Here is a 14,889-nt window from a genome sequence, read left to right on the forward strand (position 1 = left end):
AGAGAGGTCACAAGGTTTTTCTATTTTTAGACCTACTGACCTAGTTTTTGACCGCACGTGACCCAGTTTCGAACTTGACCTAGATATCATCAAGACGAACATTCAGACCAACTTTCATACAGATCCCATGAAAAACATGGCCTTTAGAGAGGTCACAAGGTTTTCTATTATTTGACCTACTGACCTAGTTTTTTAAGGCACGTGACCCAGTTTCGAACTTGACCTAAATATCATCAAGGTGAACGTTCTGACCAATTTTCATGAAGATCTTGTGAAATATATGGCCTCTAGAGAGGTCACAAGGTTTTTTCTATTTTTTAGACCTACTGACCTAGTTTTTGAAGGCACTGATCCAGTTTCGAACTTGACCTAGATATCATCAAGGTGAACGTTCTGACCAATTTTCATGAAGATCTTGTGAAATATATGGCCTCTAGAGAGGTCACAAGGTTTTTCTATTTTTAGACCTACTGACCTAGTTTTTGATGGCACGTGACCCAGTTTCGAACTTGACCTAGATATCATCAAGGTGAACATTCTGACCAATTTTCATGAAGATCTTGTGAAATATATGACCTCTAGAGAGGTCACAAGGTTTTTCTATTTTTAGACCTACTGACCTAGTTTTTGACGGCACGTGACCCAGTTTCGAACTTGACCTAGATATCATCAAGGTGAACGTTCTGACCAATTTTCATGAAGATCTTGTGAAATATATGGCCTCTAGAGAGGTCACAAGGTTTTTCTATTTTTAGACCTACTGACCTAGTTTTTGATGGCACGTGACCCAGTTTCGAACTTGACCTAGATATCATCAAGATGAACATTCTGACCAACTTTCATAAAGATCCCATGAAAAATGTGACCTCTAGAGTGGTTCACAAGCAAAAGTTTACGGACGCACGGACGCACGGACGCACTGACGCACGTGACGACGGACGACGGACACCGCGCGATCACAAAAGCTCACCTTGTCACTTTGTGACAGGTGAGCTAAAAATATGTAATTATAGAAATTATATTGCTTTGACATTTCATAAAAAATAGTTTTTAATATAATTTTAAATTAAATGGTATAATATTAGTATGAATGCTACAGATTTTTTCATACAAGACCTTAATTAAAGCAACAGAACCATTTTTCTTTTAAATTAATCATTTCAAACTACAAAGGTAAGAGTCCAAACATTTGTTGTGTAAAACAATCGAGAACAAGGCAGTCTGAAAGACAGCTAAATCCACCGCCACTGCTATGGATAGTGAAAGGGTAAAACCTTTGATTTTAGCTGTGACCTTGACCTTGAACTGACATGGCTGACTCATGAGTTCTTGATGAGGTGATCATTTGACCAAAGTTTCATGAAAATCCTTCAAGGGGTTTAGGAGATACAGAGCTGAAACCTTTGACCTTCAGTTGTGACCTTGACCTTCAGTTGACATGGCTGACTCATGAGTTCTTGATGAGGTGATCATTTGACCCAAGTTTGATGAAAATCCTTCAAGGGGTTAAGGAGATACAGAGTGGACATCAAATGGAAGTCTCAAACCTTCGACCCTTAGTTGTGACCTTGACCTTGAGCTGGCATGGTTGACTCATAATTTCTGCACATCGTTCTGATGAGGTAATCATTTGACCCAAGTTTTATAAAATTCCTTCAAGGGGTTTAGGAGATATAGAGCGGACACGAAATGGAAGGCTCAAACCTTTGACCTTCAGTTGTGACCTTGACCTTGAGCCGACATGGCTGACTTGTAAGTTCTGCACATTGCCTTGATGAGGTGATCGTTTGACCCAAGTTTGATGAAAATCCTTCAAGGGGTTTAGGAGATATAGAGCGGACACAAAATGGAAGGTTCAACCTTTGACCCTAAGTTGTGACCTTGACCTTGAGCCGGCATGACTGACTCATGGGTTCTGCACATCGTCTTGATGAGGTGATCATTTGACCCAAGTTTTATAAAATTCCTTCAAGGGGTTTAAGAGATATAGAGCGGACACAAAATGGAAGGCTCAAACCTTTGACCTTAGAGTTGTGACCTTGAGCCGGCATGGCTGACTCATGGGTTCTGCACATCGTCTTGATGAGGTGATCATTTGACCCAAGTTTTATAAAATTCCTTCAAGGGGTTTAGGAGATATAGAGCGGACACAAAATGGCAGGCTCAAACCTTTGACCTTGAGTTGTGACCTTGACCTTGAACCGACAAGGCTGTCTTATTGGTTCTGCACATCGTCTTGATGAGGTGATCATTTGACCCAAGTTTCATGAAAATCCTTCAAGGGGTTTAGGAGATATGGACCGGACACGATTTTGTTACGGACGGAAGGACGGACGGAAAGACGGACGGAAGGACGGACGCAGACCATTCCTATAATCCCTCCGCCACGGCGGGGTATTAACTAGAGATGCTTTTGAGAAACGTGCATGTCTTCCACAACTGCCTAATCATCTAAATAGTAAGTCAGTCTTTATATACTGTTTACTTAATCCACATGTGCATGCGCTTTCTTGACACCAAAAGGACGCCTATACTACTAGTAGTATAGGCGCCGGTTTGGGGGCAAAACTGCGCAAGAAATCTGAGTGTTTTTGGTAATTCAAGGGCCATAATTCTGAAGTGCCTAGGCCAATTTGGCCAGTTATCGAACTTGGCCGAGCACTTATTGGCAGACACATTTTGTTGGAAGTTTGGTGAAGATCTGATGAGAAATGTTCAACTTAGAGTGTGGACAAGCTTTGTGACAGACAGACAGACAGACTGACTGGAGTAAATCAATATGTCTCCCACACCACTGTGTGGTGGGAGACATAATAACAAGAGCTGTCAGTGGACTGTGAGTGCACTTGACTATTCTCAGTGCTTGATAGTATAATATAAGCAATGAGTAAAACTTTAACATTACAATAAGTATATTCTAAGTCGAAAAGGGGCCATAATTCAGTCAAAATGCTTGACAGAGTTGCCTCCTCCTTTTTACAGACTGGGGTCATAATGGTAAACAAGTATGCAAAATATGAAAGCAATATCTCAATGGACTTTGAAAATATTTGGGGTGGTACTCAAACTTTAACATTTATTCTAAGTCGAGAAGGGGCCATAATTCAGTCAAAATGCTTGATAGAGTTGCCTCCTCCTTTTTACAGACTGGGGTCATGATGGTAAACAAGTATGCAAAATATGAAAGCAATATCTCAATGGACTGTGAAAATATTTGGGGTGGTACGCAAACTTTAACATTTGTGTGACGCTCACGCTAACGCAAACGCTAACGCCGATGCCAGGGCGAGTAGGATAGCTCCCCTATTCTCCGAAGAGTCGAGCTAAAAAGTAATTCATATATATTTGAAGTTAAATATATTTATCCATTTCCATGGTAACACTTATCAAACAAGTGAATGAAGTATTGCCATGCAATACAAAGTCCCCTACTGGAAGGCACCTAATTTTCTCTACTGCAGTATAACATAATGAACTGACATCTGTCAATGATGTATAAACAATATTGTACTATATATACAATATGTTATAACAAAACACTTGGATTAAAATTTATATATATAAAAACCTACAGTTGTTTTTATATTGAATTTTTTTGGCTGATTATAAAAATGTTATTATGTAAGTTATTTATATAACAACAAAGGGAAATTAATCTTTAAAAAAAAAAAAAAAAAAAAAAAATCTATATAATATAAGTCCACAAGAAACTCTTTACCAGGTAGAGATAGGTCAAAATACACAGAAAAGTGGTCTCGATTTTTCTCTACCGCCAGTAATAAAAAAGTTACAATAAAATCTATTTATAGTAAAACAAAGGGATGTAATTCTAAAAACAAGGGTGCCTCATGGTGGTGAACATTTGGTCCAAGTTACATCAAAATCCCTCCATGCATGAAGAAGAAATGTTTTCCATACAAAGTCATTCTTGAATTTGACCTTTGACCTCTAAATATGACCTTGACCTTAGACCTAGGGACCTGGTTCTTGCGCATGACATGTTGTCTCATCCAGGGGAATATTTGTGCCAACTGATATCTAAATCCTGCTTTGCATGACAAAGTTATAGACGGGACAGGAAAAAAATCCTCTTGACCTTTGATCTCAACGTGTGACCTTGACCTTTAAGCTAGGGTTCTGGGTGTTGCACATGACACGTCGTCTCATCATGGGAAACATTTATGCCAAGTAATATTGTAATCCCTTGATGGATGACAGAGTTCTGGATCGGACAGGGAAAAAACCTTATTGACCTTTGACCTCCAATTGTGACCTTGACCTTTGAGCTAAGGGTCTGGGCTTTGCGCACGACATGTTGTCTCATCATGGGGAACATTTGTGCCAAGTAATATTAAAATCCCTTCATGGATGGCAGAGTTATGGACAGGACAGGAAAAAAACTCTGTTGACCTTTGACCCCCAATTGTGACCTTTACCTTTGAGCTAGGGGTCCGGGATTTGCGCATGACACGTCGTCTCATCATGGGGAACACTTGTGTCAAGTGATATTAAAATCCCTTAATGAATGTCAGAGTTATGGACCGGACACGAAACAGACCCTGTTCATGCTATGTTAACATTTGACTGCTAAGTGTGACCTTGACCTTTGAGCTAGGGGTCTGAAAGTTGTGCATGACACATCGTCTTATTATGAGGTACATTTGTGCCAAGTAATATTAAAATCCCTTCATAGATGGGAGAGTTATGGACCGGACAGGAAAAAAGCCTTGTTGACCTTTGACCTCCAATTGTGACCTTGATCTTTAAGCTAGGGGTCCAGGTTTTGTGCATGACATGTCGACTCCTCATGGGGAACATTTGTGCCAATTATATTAAAATCTCTTCATGGATGGGAGAGTTATGGACCGGACAGGAAAAAAGCCCTGTTGACCTCTGACCTCCAATTGTGACCTTGACCTTTGAGCTAGGGGTCCGGGATTTGCGCACGACACATCATCTCATCATGGGAAACATTTGTGCCAAGTAATACTAAAATCCCTTGAAGGATGGGAGAGTTGTGGACCGGACAGGAAAAAAGCCCTGTTGACCTTTGACCTCCAATTGTGACCTTGACCTTTGAGCTAGGGGTCTGGGTTTTGCGCATGACACATCTTCTCATCATGGGAAACATTTGTGCCAAGTAATATTAAAATCCCTTCATGGATAACAGAGTTATGGACCGGAAACGAAATTGCGGACGGACAGACCGACGGACGGACGGAATGACGGAAAAGTGCATTCCTATAGTCCCCGAAACTGGTTTTCAACCAGTAGGGGACTAATAAATGCACTACCTTCTACTCCAGTACGTTAAACAATTTTCATCATGATAGAGTCTGACCATTTTACGATACTAGTTATACGCTACTATACAGAATGACATTTTATCAATATTGAAGTTAAATGCTTTATGCACACAGCTAGTCCGGCTATTCTTGAGCTGATGCCAGACAGAACACATCCTGAAAGACTGGTCTCACTAGAAGGCCATGCCGTAATCATATGCTCTAACTTTGAAAAGAGCTGTGGATTCTTGTAAACGACACTGATTAACTTCTGGCTCTGCAGACAAAACATGGTGGTGGTACTTTACAGTGACTTACAGTTTAACATCTTCGCTCCTAGCCATAGATATAGTATTGCTAACATGCATCGTCCTGCGGGTTCATGACCTTTGTAAGAGGGACACACTGATTCGGAATCCATAAGTCTTAAAATGCCGACTATCTAATGAGAATCATACCACTTCTTAAGCAAGCCTCCACATATTCTTGCTGTATTTCAGATGTTGATGCAGCTAAATAGATAGGTCACTGTCACCTCAGGTTCTTGATGGTGATCGCCATGGAAGTCTCCCACATTGGTGGCATAGTACATACTGCATTGCATCTTTAAAGATGACAGCCGAAAATTCTTTTGATGGTCTTTTTCTTACTAGACTATGAATCCGAGGCCCTAGGCCATTTGTAGAAACATTTTCTGAATATGCTTCACAGGTTTTCCCCTAAGTGACACATTGAACAAAATGTTTCTGGCAAATTATTTTTCTATGGAAAATGTAACTGAAACCAAATCAGTTCTGTTCTCCCTCCTCACACCTGTCAATTCCAAGTTTTTCATGTCAACATTTCCAAGACAAGAAGCTCTTTATTGTCTTCTGATATCTCCCTCATTCAAAGAATGATATCTAAAACTTTGTTACATCTTTAAAACAGTAGAGTTTACAACCACACCAGCTTGAGGTTTATGTTTCCAAGTTATAAGGTCTCTTGGGTGACCATCTTTATCAAATGAATCTGTTTCTGATTCTGTTCCATCATCATATTCATCCTCAGCTACATCATTCAGTTTTAACCCTTACCCTGCTAAATTTCTATAATGAACTTGTCCATCTTTCAATTTGGAAGTACCATTAAATGGCATAAGGGGTGTTTACCAAAATGATATGGACCAAACGGCTAACAGTGCAGATCATGATCAGACTGCATGGATGTGCAGGCTGATCATGATACGCACTGGTTGCAAAGACAGAATCAATCGCGCCCAGCATGATAAGGGTTAACATTGATTATTCCACAAGATTTTTCATGGCAATGTCATCAACAGCATCATCTTGAAGTATATAAATGTTGAAATAAAATTCTGAAAACTTAGTACATCTGCCTGAAGTAATTTTATCTGAGAAGAAAAACTGTTCCTTTTTATGGATTCATTTTAATTCTTTATATCAAATACATAATTTATATTCATACAAGCCATGGTATTTTTTCATTTTTTCGTTTTTTTGTATTATATCTATTAAGAGGAGAACACTAGAATGTTCACATATATTTTTCTTTTTGCACACAAGCAAATAAGAGAAAAAAAATAATAAAAAGTAAACAAGAGGGCCATCATGGCCCTAAATCGCTCACCTGTTATCATTGCACTTGAGGACAAGAAGGTCCTCAGAAAAAATATCTAACTCCAAAGGACAGGAACAACAAAGGGAAGAAATTTAACCAAAAAGAAAAAAAATTCTTACAAGGTATAGATATGTCAAAATACACCTAAAAATTGGAGGTACCATCCATGTTGTACCACAGAAAAGTGGTCTCGGTTTTTCCCTAATGCCAATAATAAAAAAGTTACTAAAAATAAGCTATTTATAGTAACGAAAAAGGGAAGTAATTAAAAAAAAATATCGTAAGTGAACAAAAGAAGGATCTGCCAAATAAATCTGTTGACATAAATGAAATTTCAGATCAGTATTTTCATTAGTTATGGAGATATACCCATTTTAATTTGAAATAAAGGGAGGTAATCTGACATAAAATCAGTCCATAGCTATCTACCCTGATTGTCTCAGTCCAATTAATAACAATAATGAAATTTTAAATAAGTCCTATAAGTACTTACTGATATAAATCCATTTTGATTACAATCAGGGGAGGTAATCAGATATAAAATAACTCTGGAACCTACGATTGGATCTGATTTGTCATGGAATCCAAGATTTATTGTTGTTGAAGATATTTTGGAAGTTTGTATCAAATAAAACCATAAAGGAAGTCTCTATATGGCTGCAAAAGCCAAAATAGCCTATTTTGGACCTTTAAGGGGCCATAACTCTGGAACCCATGATGGAATCTGGCCAGTTGAAGAAAGGAAGCAAGGTCTTCTGGTGATACAAGTTGTGTGCAAGTTTGATTAAATTCAAATCATAAATGAAGCTGCTATTGTGCAGACAAGGTCAAAATAGCTAATTCTGGCCCTTTCAGGGGCCATCATTCTGGAACCCATAATGGAATCTCGCCAGTTCAAGAAAGGAACCAAGATCTTATGGTGATACAAGTCGTGTGCAAGTTTGGTTAAAATAAAATCATAAATGAAGCTGCTATTGTGCAGACAAGGTCAAAAAGCTAATTTTGGCCCTTTCATGGGCCATCACTCTGGAACCCATTATGGGATCTGGCCAGTTCAAGAAAGGAACCAAGATCTTATGGTGATACAAGTTGTGTGCCAGTTTGGTAAAAATCAAATCATAAACTAGAAAATGCTTTTGTAAAAAAGCGCATGTCTCCCCCAATGCAAAGTCCTATAGGCAAGAAGTCAATAGGGGTCAGGAGCGAAAGTCAAAGAGACACTGATGGTTGGCTGCAATAGGGATCATCTACTTGGCATGTCCAGTCATCCCGCTAAATTTCAACACTCTTGGCCTAGTGGTTCTCAAGTCACTGTTCAGGCTCCTGTGACCTTGATCTTTGATCAAGTGACCTCAAAATAAATAGGGGTCATCTACTCTGCATGTCCAATCATCCTATTAAGTTTCAACATTGTAGGTCAAGTGGTTCTCAAGTAATTTCCAAAAAATGATTTTACATGAACAGGCCACTGTGACTTTGACCTTTAATTGACTGACCCTAAAATCAATAGGGGTCATCTACTCTACATGTTCAATCATCCTATGAAGTTTCAACATTCTGGGTCAAGTGGTTCTCAAGTTATTGATCGGAACTGGTTATCAATGTTCAGGCCCCTGTGACCTTGACCTTTAACGGAGTGACCCCAAAAACAATAGGGGTCATTTACTCTGCATGAACAATCATCCTATGAAGTTTCAACATTCTGGGTCGAGAGGTTCTCAAGTTATTGATTGGAAATGGTTTTCCATGTTCAGGCCCCTGTGGCCTTGACCTTTAACAGAGTGACCCCAAAATCGTTAGGGGTCATCTACTCTGCATGACCAATCATCCTATGAAGTTTCATCATTCTGGGTCAAGCGGTTCTCAAGTTACTGACTGGAAATGGTTTTCAATGTTCAGGCCCCTGTGACCTTGACCTTTAATGGAGTGACCCCAAAATCGATAGGGGTCATCTACTTTGCATGTACAATCATCCTATGAAGTTTCAATATTCTGGGTCAAGTGGTTCTCTAGTTATTGATCGGAAATGGTTTTCCATGTTCAGGCCCCTGTGACCTTGACCTTTGATGGAGTGACCCCAAAATCAATAGGGGTCATCTACTCTTTATGACCAATCATCCTATGAAGTTTCAACATTCTGGGTCAAGTGGTTCTCTAGTTATTGATCAGAAATGGTTTTCAATGTTCAGGCCCCTGTGACCTTGACCTTTGACGGAGTGACCCCAAAATCAATAGGGGTCATCTACTCTTCATGACCAATCATCGTATGAAGTTTCAACATTCTGGGTCAAGTGGTTCTCTAGTTATTGATCGGAAATGGTTTTCAATGTTCAGGCCCCTGTGACCTTGACCTTTGACAGAGTGACCCCAAAAACAATAGGGGTCGTCTACTCCAGCAGCCCTACAACCCTATAAAGTTTGAAGGTTCTAGGTCAAATGGTTCTCCAGTTATTGCTCGGAAATGAAGTGTGACGTACGGACGGACGGACAGGGCAAAAACAATATGTCTCCTGGGGGAGACATAATAAAGCTGCTATTGTGCAGACAAGGTCAAAATAGCTAATTTTGCCCTTTCAGGGGCCATAACTCTGGAACCCATAATGGGATCTGGCCAGTTCAAGAAAGGAACCGAGATCTTATGGTGATACAAGTTGTGTGCAAGTTTGGTTAAAATAAAATCATAAACGAAACCACTATCGTGCAGACACGAAATTGTTGACGCACGCACGGACGCATGCACGGACGATGGGTGATCACAAAAGCTCACCTTGTCACTATGTGACAGGTGAGCTAAAAAGTAAAAAAGTGTTGTTTTGTTATTATTACCAGTCCAAACACTTTCATTATGCTAAATCTTCTTAACCTAATCTTCTAAATCAAGGATGGAATAGAGATTTTTTTACATAAACAGATTTTGTGTTTGTGTGATTTCATGATTTGGGTTTTACAGCGCACCAACACAGTATAGGTTATATGGCGCCAAACAGGACTACAAATTTTGGTTTCATATCTCATTTACATCGAAATAAAAAAATGAGGTATGGAATCAAAATTTGCATACTTGCTGGAATCACAGAGTTACAGCAAAACCAAGTGTTAAGACCCTATTAGTCGCCTCTTACGATCATGCAAGGGTAAGACAGTGGTTCCAATTCTTTTCATACACAGATCGTCCCAGAACCACATGGGGCTTGTGTTTGTGACATACAAAGATCCAGAAAATGTAATTGCCACAAAAAAAATGTACAAACCTCAAGATTCTAGAATCCAAACACAAATGAATAAACTGACATCAGACAGATAATGAGATTCATTTAAATGAAGTTAATTCCAAATTTAAGCAAATAAAAAATATAATGTTTCCAAAAATTTACAAACTGCTTACGCCTGAAGGCGTTTTGGCTGGGTTTTCCAAAGTAGGTGAATGAGTTAAAAACACAATTTTCAATGTTTATATCTCTGTGACCTTGACCTTTGACCCCAAAATCAACAGAGGTCATGTGCACATCAAGACTAACATAGGTATGAAGTTTCAAGGTCCTAGGTGAAATACTTCTCCAGATATTGAGCGGAAACCATTTTCAATGTTTAGATCCCTGTGACCTTGATCTTTGACCCAGTCATCCTGAAATCAATAGGGGTCATGTACACATCAAGACCAACATACATATGAAGTTTCAAAGTCCTAGGTGAAATACTTGTCCTGATATTGAGCGGAAACCATTTTCAATGTTCAGGTCCCTGTGACCTTGACCTTTGACCCAGTAACCCTATTCTCACTTTGGACCAACTTGGGTAATAGGGGATCATTCTGACTAAGTTTCTTGAAGTCTGGATAAGTAGTTGTTGAGAAAAACGAATGAACAAAAAGGTTAACATGAGACTCATTATTCCATTCCATCCGACCGCCCGCCCATCCACCCGGACAGACCTAATCTACAAGCTGGACTTTTCTTGGAAAACCCTGCCAATAATACACAGCATTTGATTTAAGATTTGTGCATATTTCTATTTCAATGTGAATAATACTATTTCCTTTTCATTCCTTTTTAACTGTCATATGATTTGCCACAGCATACATATAATTTAGAAAAAGGAATTACATCTACATCTACATTAGTACGTCATACTGTCAAGACTTGACAATTCTATGACGATGCGCAAGGATAAGAGAAAGTATATAGAAGAGCTGATAGATAAAGTAAGAAGCAGATCGGTCTAAGGATGTATGGTGCTAAATAAAAAGATAGAAACAAGTGTAACAAGTGAATGAAGTATTGCCATGCAATACAAAGCCCCCTACTGGAAGGCACCTAATTTTCTCTACTGCAGTATAACATAATGAACTGATATCTGTCAATGATGTATAAACAATACTGTACTATATATACAATATAATATAACAAAGCACTTGGATTAAAATTTGCTTATATAAAAACGTACAGTTGTTTTCATTTGGAATTTTTCTGGCCAATTATACAAAAAGTTATCATAAAAGTTATTTATAGTAACAACAAAGTGAAATTAATCCTAAAAAAACAAGAGCTGTCTCCATAGGATGACACATGCCCCCGATGGCACTTTGAATGAATAGTTATGGCCGATGTTAGAGTTTAGGACCTTTGACCTACGGAGCTGGGTCTTGCACGTGACACGTCGTCTTACTGTGTCACACATTCATGCGTAGTTATTTTAAAATCCATGCATGAATGACAAAGATATGGACAGGACACGCCCATCAATGCACTATCATGAAAAATGACCTTTAACGTCTAAGTGTGACCTTGACCTTTGAGCTACGGACCTGGGTCTTGCGTGCAACACGTCGTCTTACTGTGGTACACATTCATGCCAAGTTATTTGAAAATCCATCCATGGATGACAAAGATATGGACTGGACACGCCCATCAATGCACTATCCTTTAACGTCTAAGTGTGACCTTGACCTTTGAGCTATGGACCTGGGTCTTGCACGCGACACGTCGTCTTACTGTGGTACACATTCATGCCAAGTTATTTGAAAATCCATCCATCGATGACAAAGATATGGACAGGACACGCCCATCAATGCACTATCCTTTAATGTCTAAGTGTGACCTTGACCTTTGAGCTACGGACCTGGGTCTTGCGCGCGACACGTCGTCTTACTGTGGTACACATTCATGCCAAGTTATTTGAAAATCCATCCATTGATGACAAAGATATGGACCGGACACAAAAATTGCAGACAGACTGACAGACCGACAGACAGACTGACAGACCGACAGACAGACTGACAGACCGACAGACGGTTCAAAAACTATATGCCTCCCTTTGGGGGCATAAAAATCAAAAAAAAAATCTATATAATGTAAGTCCAAAAGAAAATCTTTACCAAGTAGAGATAGATCAAAATACACCTAAATATTGGATGTAACATGCATGTTGTACCACAGAAAAGTGGTCTCGATTTTTCCCTACGGCCAGTAATAAAGAAGTTACAATATAATCTATTTATAGTAACATCAAAGGGACGTAATTCTAAAAAAGTGTGCCTCATGGTGGTGAACATTTGTGCCAAGTTACATCAAAATCTCTCCATACATGAAGAAGAAATGGTCCGGACAAAGTCATCTTTAAATTTGACCTTTGACCTCTAAGTATGACCTTGACCTTAGACCTGGTTCTGGCGCAAGACAATTCGTCTCATGGTGGTGAACATTTGTGCCAAGTTACATTAAAATCCCTCCATGCATAAAGAAGAAATGCTCCAGACAAAGTCATTCTAGAATTTAATCTTTGACCTCTAAGTGTGACCTTGACCTTAGACCTAGGGCCCGGGCTTTGCGCACAACATGTTGTCTTATCCAGGGGAATGTGCCAACTGGTATTTAAATCCTGTTTTGCATCAAGAAGTTATAGACAAGACAGGAAAAAAATCCGATTGACCTTTGATCTCAAATTGTGACCTTGACCTTTAAGCTAGGGTTCTGGGTGTTAAGCATGACACGTCGTCTCATCATGGGGAACATTTATGCCAAGTAATACTGTAAGTATATTGATGGATGACAGAGTTCTGGACCGGACAGGAAAAAAACCCTATTAACCTTTGGCCTCCAATTGTGACCTTGACCTTTGAGCTAGGGGTCCCGGTTTAGCGCACGACACATTGTCTCATCATTGGGAACATTTGTGCCAAGTAATATCAAAATCCCTTCATAGATGGCAGAGTTATGGACCGGACAGGAAAAAAGCCCTGTTGACCTTTGACCCCAAATTGTGACCTTGACCTTTGAGCAAGGGCTCCGGGATTTGCGCATGACACGTTGTCTCATCATGGAGAACATCTGTGCCAAGTTATATTGAAATCCCTTAATGAATGACAGAGTTATGGACCGGACACAAAACAGACCCTGTTCATGACATGTTAATATTTGACTACTAAGTGTGATCTTGACCTTTGAGCTAGGGGTTGTGAAAGATGTGCATGACACATCGTCTTATTATGACGTACAATTGTGCCAATTGATATTAAAATCCCTTCATGGATGAGAGAGTTATGGACCGGACAGGAAAAAAGCCCTGTTGACCTTTGACCTCCAATTGTGACCTTGACCTGTGTCAGGGGTGCGTGTTTTGCGCACGACACATCGTCTCATCATGGCGAACATTTGTGTCAAGTGATATTAAAATCCCTTTATGGATGAAAGAGTTATGGACCGGACACAAAACAGACCCTGTTCATGCCATGTTAACATCTGACTACTAAGTGTGACCTTGTCCTTTGAGCTAGGGGTCTGACAGTTGTGCATGACACATCATCTTATTATGAAGTACAATTGTGCCAAGTGATATTAAAATCCCTTCATGGATGGGAGAGCTATGGACTGGACAGGAAAAAAGCCCTGTTGACCTTTGACCTCCAATTCCGACCTTGACCTTTAAGCTACGGGTCCGGGTTTTGCACATGACACATTGTCTCATCATGGGGAACATTTGTGCCAAGTAATGATAAAATCCCTTCATGGATAAAAGAGTTATGGACCGGACACGAAATTGCGGACGGACGGAATGACAGAATGACAGAATGACGGAAAAGCGCATTCCTATAGTCCCCGAAACTGGTTTTCAACCAGTAGGGGACTAATAAAGTGTTGCCAAGCTACTTTCACACCATCAGGAAATGACCAGTTCGACTTCCGTGGCGGTACCAAGGCACGGAGCCCCGCCGACATAGCTCAAGTCCCTCATTTGGAGCTACTTCTGTAGCTTGGACAGAGTCCCCTTAGCAGGTCAGGTTTGATAGCTGCAAGTGCTGATTTTTCAAAGGCTCGAAAGAGGCATACAGCAACATATCAAAGATCCATAATTCTGCTAACAAGAGCACCGCCTTGCGGGTGCTGACGCTCATCTGATTTTTTTTGTGTAATAGAAATATTGTCCTACCCATGATTTTCTAAGTCTAAAAAGGGCCATCATTCTTGCAAAAAGCAGGATAGAGTTATGTTTCTTAATGTTCAGTGTCCACTTATGATGGTGAAAAACTGTTGCAAGTTTTAAAGCAATAGCTTTGATAGTTTATGAGGAAAAGTTGACTTAAACATAATACTCAACCAAGAAAATGATTTTCTAAGTCCAAAAGGGGGCAATAATTATTGCAAAAAAGCCGGATGGAGTTATGTTGCTTGCTGTACAGGGTCAGCTTATGATGGTCAACAAGTGTTGCAAGTTTCAAAGCAATAGCTTTGATAGTTTTAAGAGAAAAAGTTGACCTAAACATAAAACTTAACCAAGAAATCTGATATTTTTTTAAGTCCAAAAGGGGCCATTAATCTTGCAAAAAGCAGGATGGAGTTATGTTTCTTGCTGTACAGGGTCAACTTATGATGGTGAACAAGTGTTTTTCAAGTTTTAAAGCAATAGCTTTGATAGTTTTAGGATAAAAGTTGACTTAAACATAATACTCAACCAAGAAAATGATTTTCTAAGTCCCAAAAGGGGCAAT

The 14,889-nt window shown here is 39.5% G+C and overlaps 1 protein-coding gene across 1 annotated transcript in view; it reads right to left on the reverse strand.

The window, feature by feature from the left end:
- The window catches only part of LOC123537010 (uncharacterized), a 120,976-nt gene that overhangs the window by 22,512 nt on the left and 83,575 nt on the right, over nt 1–14,889 (reverse strand). The gene's annotated exons all lie outside the window — the stretch shown is intronic.

This window comes from Mercenaria mercenaria, chromosome 17, assembly GCF_021730395.1.
Source record: "Mercenaria mercenaria strain notata chromosome 17, MADL_Memer_1, whole genome shotgun sequence".
Taxonomy (NCBI): domain Eukaryota; kingdom Metazoa; phylum Mollusca; class Bivalvia; order Venerida; family Veneridae; genus Mercenaria; species Mercenaria mercenaria.